General features: G+C 39.6%; 1 pseudogene; it reads right to left on the reverse strand.

Annotated features, from left to right (window-relative positions):
- Nucleotides 1-372: 372 nt before the first annotated feature.
- On the reverse strand, nt 373-471 carry LOC132287271 (small nucleolar RNA R71; annotated as a pseudogene).
- Nucleotides 472-7,187: the final 6,716 nt, after the last annotated feature.

The following is a 7,187-nucleotide window of genomic DNA, read 5'->3' on the forward strand; positions in this document are numbered from 1 at the left end:
ATCCACCTCTTGCTTTAAAAGACCATTATGTGCCAAATGAGTATAATGTACCTACATGCATCCAATTGCCTCCATTTAGAGCACATCATTATGAAATCAAGCCACAAACCATTCAAATGCTTCCTAACTATCATGGACTTCCAAGTGAAGAACCTTACAAGCATTTGGATGAGTTTCTAGAAGTATGTTCCACCATAAAATATACAGACATGCCGGAAGAGGTTTTAAGACTCAAACTTTTTCCATTCACCATAAAAGACAAGGCAAAGTATTGGTTTAACAATCTTAGGCCTTTTTCAATCACTTCTTAGGCAAAATGCAACAAGAGTTCTTGAAGAAGTACTATCCGGTTTCAAAGACCAATGCCATGAGAACCTCAATTCGAGAATTTTCACATAAGAATGAAGAAATGTTTCATGAGGCATGGGAATGCTTCAATGAATTGCTTAGGAAGTGTCCACATCATGACATGCCCAAATGGCAATTAGTTCAATATTTCTTTGAGAGCTTATCGGATAATTATAAGGGTATAGTTAACGCTTCCATGGGTGGCTCATACATTGATAAGTATGAGGATGTTGTATGGCGTCTTTATGAGAATATTATCATCCAAGAATGGTAGAAATTCACAAGGTAAGAAGAGTGTTGGCTTACACTAAGTCAACCATTCAAATGAAATAGCCGCCGAAATGAAGTCTTTATCTCAAAGTTTTGATCAATTTTTTATTAACCAAAACTCGGTGAACCAAGTATCTTCCTTCCCTAAGCATTCTCATCGTGCATCAAATGAAACATGTATGACTTGTTCTAGTGTTCTTCATTCTACTTCTCATTGTCCTCACGGACAAGTGCAAAATGAACCTAAGGAACAAGTCAATACAGTTTTTGTGAACGAAGGGAACAATCCTTATGGTACTCATTATAATCTAAGTTGGAGTAATCATCCGAATTTCTCTTGGAAAAACCAAGGAGAGGGCTCAAACCCTTCCCAGGCAGTTTTCAAGGGAAGTACATTCCACCTCCACTTCGAAACCAAGGATCCCAAGGTTATAGACCTTATCAATCACAAGGGAATCAATTTGCTAATTCTCATTTTCCCAACCAATGTTATTCCCAAGGAAATACTAGAAGTCCCGCTTTTGAAGAAAAAGTTTTAAATGCTTTAGGCACTTTAGAGGCTAACACTTAATTGTTTCATTCTCACTCTCAATCTATTACGAAGCTAGAAACCCAAGTAGGGCAAATAGCAAGCACTCTCAATGCAAGAGAGAAGGGAAAGATGTCTATTAATGCCCTACCTAAGCAACAATGTGTTGTGGAAACCCATTCCTCATCGGAAGGCCACACCATTAAACATGTTAATGCGGTGACTACCTTGCGGAGTGGTAGGATTGTAGACAATCAAGTTGAAATATCCAATGAAGAGAGTGAACCGGTACAACCTCAAGTTGTCACCCGTCCCGTTTCACATTCCATTCTTCCTTCATTGCATATACATAATCTTGTGAATGAGAAAGTCTTGAAAAATGTGTTTGAAAAAGAAGTTTTGAAAAATGATGTTGAAAAATGATTTGAAAACTTCTTGTGTTGAAGAGAGTTCAAAAGAAAAATTCTGAAAAAGTGTTTGAACCAAAAGTTCCATTCCCGGATGCCTTAAAAGGATCCATTTCAAGAGACAAGCAAAAGGCAAAACCCAATGAAATTATGGAAATTATTAGGCAAGTGAAGGTTAATCTTTCACTTTTGGATGCAATCAAGCAAATTCCGGCTTATGCCAAATTCTTGAAAGACTTGTGCACCCAAAAGCGAAACAACAAGAGCCAAGCACCAAGAAAAGTGGTTTTGACCGAGCAAGTAAGCTCAATTTTGCAACATAACACTTCCAAAGTTTAAGGACCCCGGTTCACCCACTACATCATGCATTATTGGTGATCATATCATTAATCGGGCACTGCTTGAGTTAGGAGCAAGTGTTAACTTCTTCCATACTCGGTTTATGTCAAATTAGGCCTAGGTGAATTAAAACCGACGTCGATAGTTTTGCAACTTGCCGACCGATCTATCAAGAAGCCTAGGGGTATAATTGAGGATGTTTTGATTAAAATTGATAAATTCTTCTTCCCGGTTGATTTCGTTGTCATTGACATGGAACCGGTCCCCAATCCTAAAAGCCAAATTCTTGTTATCCTTGGCTGTCCTTTCTTGGCAACCGCTAATGCCAACATCAATTGTAGGACGGGGATAATGAAGATCTCATTTGGCCACATGAAGGTGAAGTTGAATATCTTTAATCCCACACCCAATTCATTTGACAAATATGAAGGAGAGGTTAATGTTGTAGATAAATGTCATGATCTTCAATGTCAAGGAAGTGAGCTTTTGTGTAAGACCAAAACTTCCAAAGGATCATCTTCAACCTTGCATTCTAAAAGTCTTGTTTCAAATTCTTGCTTTGAAAGGGCATGGAAGCCCAAAAGTTGTGATTGCATAGACAAAGAATCAAAAGTTTCTTTTGAGCTTAATCCAACAAGTTCTTCAAAGAACCATTTGTTGGGTGGAGTTTAAAGCATCTATCACCCCAACAAGGAGGGGATGCATTATAAGATCTTTAATCCGGGCTAAAAGAGCCCAATGTCTTGCTAAAGACGTTAAAGACTAGAAAAAAATATTTCGTAGGGTGTCAAAACCCTATTCCTCCCCCATTTCTATCTTAAATTTCATTTCTTGCGAAGTCTAGATACTTGTTTTTGGTTCATATGCATTAATAGGAACTTTGGTGAGGATTGCATGAGCTTTCATGTCATTATTGAGTATTCTACATAGTTCGATCGATCTCAAACCTGAGTTCGATCGATCGAACTCCATTCTGCATCCAACACTTAGAAAATTTTTCGACCTGCAGAAACCTGCATCCAAATCACCTCTCTGTCCCATCATTCGAACTTATTCTTAGATCGATCAGGAGACCTTCGATCGATCCGACTTCAAAGTTCGATCGATCTCATGATTCAACACTTAGAAAATTTTTTAGAGCGCATCAACCTACATATTTTTGCTCTCTGTCTCATCGATCGAAGCATTCCAAGATCGATCTGAAGTTCTTCGATCGATCCAACTTCCAAGTTTGATCGATCTTCAAGTTCAACACTTCGCTAATTTTCAGGGCCAAAAACCTTCATATTTTTGCCCTCTGTTTGATCGATCGAACTCTTGTTCCCATCGATCTCAGTTCTCCATTTCATTGTTTGACTTTGTTTTGACTTTTTCAATTTTCAAAAATCCAAAAATATTTTCATTTTTATTTTACTTTATTTTATTTTAAATTCATTTCATTTTATTTTATTTCTCAAAAATATTTAAAAAATACAAAAAGATTTTGTTTTGTTTTTTTTTTTATTTTTCAAAACAAAAAAAAAAAAAAAACACAAAAATCCAAAGATATTTTATTCTATTTTATTTTATTTTACAATTTTTAATTTTAATTCTAATTTTTTATTTTAGTTTTTCATTTTTCAAAAATTTCAAAAATCCAAAAATACTTTGAGCAGAGTTCATCAAAGTTCGATCGATCTCAGTTGAAGTTTAATCGATCGAACTCTGTCAGGAATGTTTTTAAAATAGACCTGGAGGGTCTCAAGATCGATCATTTAGATCGATCCAACCCTCCAAACCCTTGCTTCCCTCATCGCCGCCGTATCCACTCTCCATCTTCCTCATCTCCAGCGAGATCTCCAGCAAGATCTAAGCTTCACTCTCTCCTTCATCTCGGATTTCACTTCCTTCATACCTTCTCCACTTCTGTCGTTGTTTTGAGGTAAGATCCGAGCATCTCATGTTCATTTAAGCTTTAATTTCATCCATACATACTCTATGTGTTGAATCCAGGCCATTTTTATGATGAAATCCACCATTGATGACCTTGAAGCATGTTTGTATATATATGTGTATATATGTTGTTATATTTTTTATTTCTGAATTGATTTTGGGACGATGGGCCTTGATTGGGTGATAATTTTTGTTGATTTGTTGTGTTGAAGGGCCCACGAACACGTTTGTATGGGCCCTGTGCTTCTAAAGTCACAGATCTGTGACTGTTTACATTCTTCGCACAGTTCGATCGATTAAACTTGTATCTCAGATCAATCTTGAGAGATTGATCGAACTCATGTCTCAGATCGATCGAAGTTGTGAGATCAATCTCACTTATTTTTTATCAATCCAACTTTTGTGATCGATCTCACTTCTTTTTCTAATCGATCAAATTTCACAGATCTCACACACACACTTCATTCTTCATATCTTATGTTCACGCTATCTCATATATGCCTAATGCCTGTGATATTCCACATTGGATGCATTTTATACTTACATTGCTTAGCATGCTTCATATCTTGTCACTTGCATAGATTCATGTTATATCTGTTTTGTCTATTTTACTTGACATACATGTTTCTATATTATGCTTTAAATTTCCTCTTCTGGCACTAACTCCCATTGCAAGTTTTTCTTTTTCTTTTTACAGGTCATGGTTAAGAGGAAGACCGTTGCCAACAGGTAACATGTTAGCGCCATATCAGACCATGGACAGAGGAGCCAGCAGAGCCCTCTCATGCATAGCAGGAGCCAGCACAGGCTACCCTACCTCAGTCACCATCTCACAAGGCTGAGGCAGAGGCTGATCATATTCCATCCACCTCTACGGCTCACCCTGCATTTACACCATCACCATCTCCACTACGTGCTGGAGCTAAGCATTCACCCGTACCATCTCTACCACGCAAGCCAGCTCAGGGGCATGATAGGCCCGTGCCTAGATATGCGCATATGGCGGTCGACCATGAGTCAGTGTTCGACATGGCCTTTTTCTCCAGATCGGTGCTGACCCAATCAGCTTACCAAGATATCATTCAGAGGGGCCTGACAGCTATTCTTGCCCCAGTCACAGAGCCAGTCTACTCGCGGCTGGTACGGTTGTTCTACCAGAACCTCCGACCATCCCCACGTACCATAGTAGAACTGGTCATTTCTGTAGATGGCCATCAGATCACTGTTACAGTGGACTCACTAGCCCGCTCTTGCCACTGCCCACACCGTTGTCCTCTAGAGCTTCAGGAGACATATCCGAGGCTGTACAGGCCTTCATATGCCGACATGGCAGTTTTTCTTACAGGTCACCATGCCAGTGGCGAGACCTTCGCCAATAGGACATTCCTTCCAGATAACCTTTGGTTTATTGACTCCGTGCTCTTCCGGAACATATACATGGCAGGGCACAGGATTCAGAGGAGGGGAGACTTTTTGACAGCCCTCTACGCCTTCTACACTGGGCACTGGGTATCTATTCCTGCGCTCATCTAGAGCGTGATGAGGAAACTATATGATGAGTATATTAGCAAGGAGACGCCCGGACGGGATAAGTCTCTCCCATTTAGCCACCTCATCACCCAGATTCTTATGGACCAGAGCTACCCTATTCATCCTCGGGAGCACCCCGAGAAAGGTTCCTGTCACTTTCTGAAGAAGGACTGGACCAATAGCTACAACGCCATTATTACTAGACTGCAGGACCATGCGGTAGTGGCTGCAGATGAGCTAGAGGCTGAGGAGGAGGCACAGGCAGCAACACAAGCAGCAACAGCAGATCCCGCAGCGGACAACACACCAGTCGATCCAGCTGCTGAGCATATAGATATTGACTTAGAGCGCCCTACAGATGACACAGAGTAGTACTCTCTAGCTGGGTCGCCCATTCACAAGCAGGAGCAGACTCAGGAGTTTTCTTCTGATTCATCTATACCTGAGGCTCCAGATCTGACCCCCGGCTTTGGAGTATGCCTGCAGACTCTTGAGGATGCTATTGTTGCCATACGAGCTGATCTTACAGCCCACAGAGCTGATTTTGCTGCCTTCCGCATGGATGTCATGACTATATTCCGAGATCTATCCAGGGATATCCGCGGGGCCCGACCTGCCCGTCCTACCTCATCCTCCAGAGTTCCCAATTCCTTCTATCTTTTGATCCCTCTCTGATCTCCGATCTCTGATCTATATTTTTATCACTGTACAGTACTATTATTTTTGTAGCCGGCCTGTCGGTTTTGATATTTTTGTTGTACCTGCACTTTATCTGTTATATATATATATATATATCTATTTTTGCTATGGATGTCATATATTATATTCTCATATCTGTATGTTTGACTCCATCAGATGCATCACAGTGACTTCAGTGAGAAAGTACTTCGCAATTTTCAGGACCACCCTTATATCTCTCTCCCTATTTTATGTCATTATCCCATTTAAACTTGCATGTCCACTGTGCACTAATTATCCCATTTTTTTATTTGATGAGTTTATCCAAGTGCCAATTTTCAGGATCATAGTTCATCCCAAGTTTGGGGGGGCCATGCCACCCACTTCGGATACTTCAGTCCCGATCATTTTATGCCTTAGTTGCACTGGTATACTCTTTCCCTTGTTCTCTTACACATTGAGGACATTGTGCCATTTAAGTTTGGGGGGAATGGTGTTTTACAGTGTTAGTTTTAAATTCAAAATTTTGAGCATGACTTGTGTATTTGAGGGATATTTTTATGATTGGTCCATATCTAGTGATGATTTTAATCTTTTGAGGACTATATTGCTTAAAATTTAAAAATTGCTTGACTTGAGAGTCCAATACTCCTTGTATGCCTTATGGATGCCATTTAGGAGTAAATTTTCGAAAGATTGATATCTTGCTTGTATTTGTGGTCCACATCATCTTGATTTTATGATTGTTTTGCGATTCACTCTAGTATTCTACACTAGCACAAGCGCACACTAGTATTCATTTGTGGGGTACATGCTTTGTTGATTATTGAATTGGTTATATCCCAATTGAGCTAATAGTGCATTGAAAGCTTTCATTCTTGATAAATGTGGATAACAACCCCTTTTCACTAAGTAGCCGGGATTCTAGCCTTATCAAGTACTGAATTTCTCGCGCCGAAAGGTGGAGGGCACAAACTCTAGGTTAATAATTAAACTTGCTTACAAAAAAAAAAAAAAAAAAAAAAAAAAAAGGTGAGGACTTCTCCTAAATGGTGAGAAGTGGGAAATGATTAGATGGAGGTTGTCTTGATTTGTAGCCTAGTTGATTTGAGCTTGTAAGTCCGTAGGGGTGTTTGAACGCCTAATGCCCTAAA

This window comes from Cornus florida, unplaced genomic scaffold, assembly GCF_030987335.1.
Source record: "Cornus florida cultivar Cherokee Brave unplaced genomic scaffold, ASM3098733v1 CherokeeBrave_3.0.0_Hap2_Chr11, whole genome shotgun sequence".
Classification (NCBI taxonomy): domain Eukaryota; kingdom Viridiplantae; phylum Streptophyta; class Magnoliopsida; order Cornales; family Cornaceae; genus Cornus; species Cornus florida.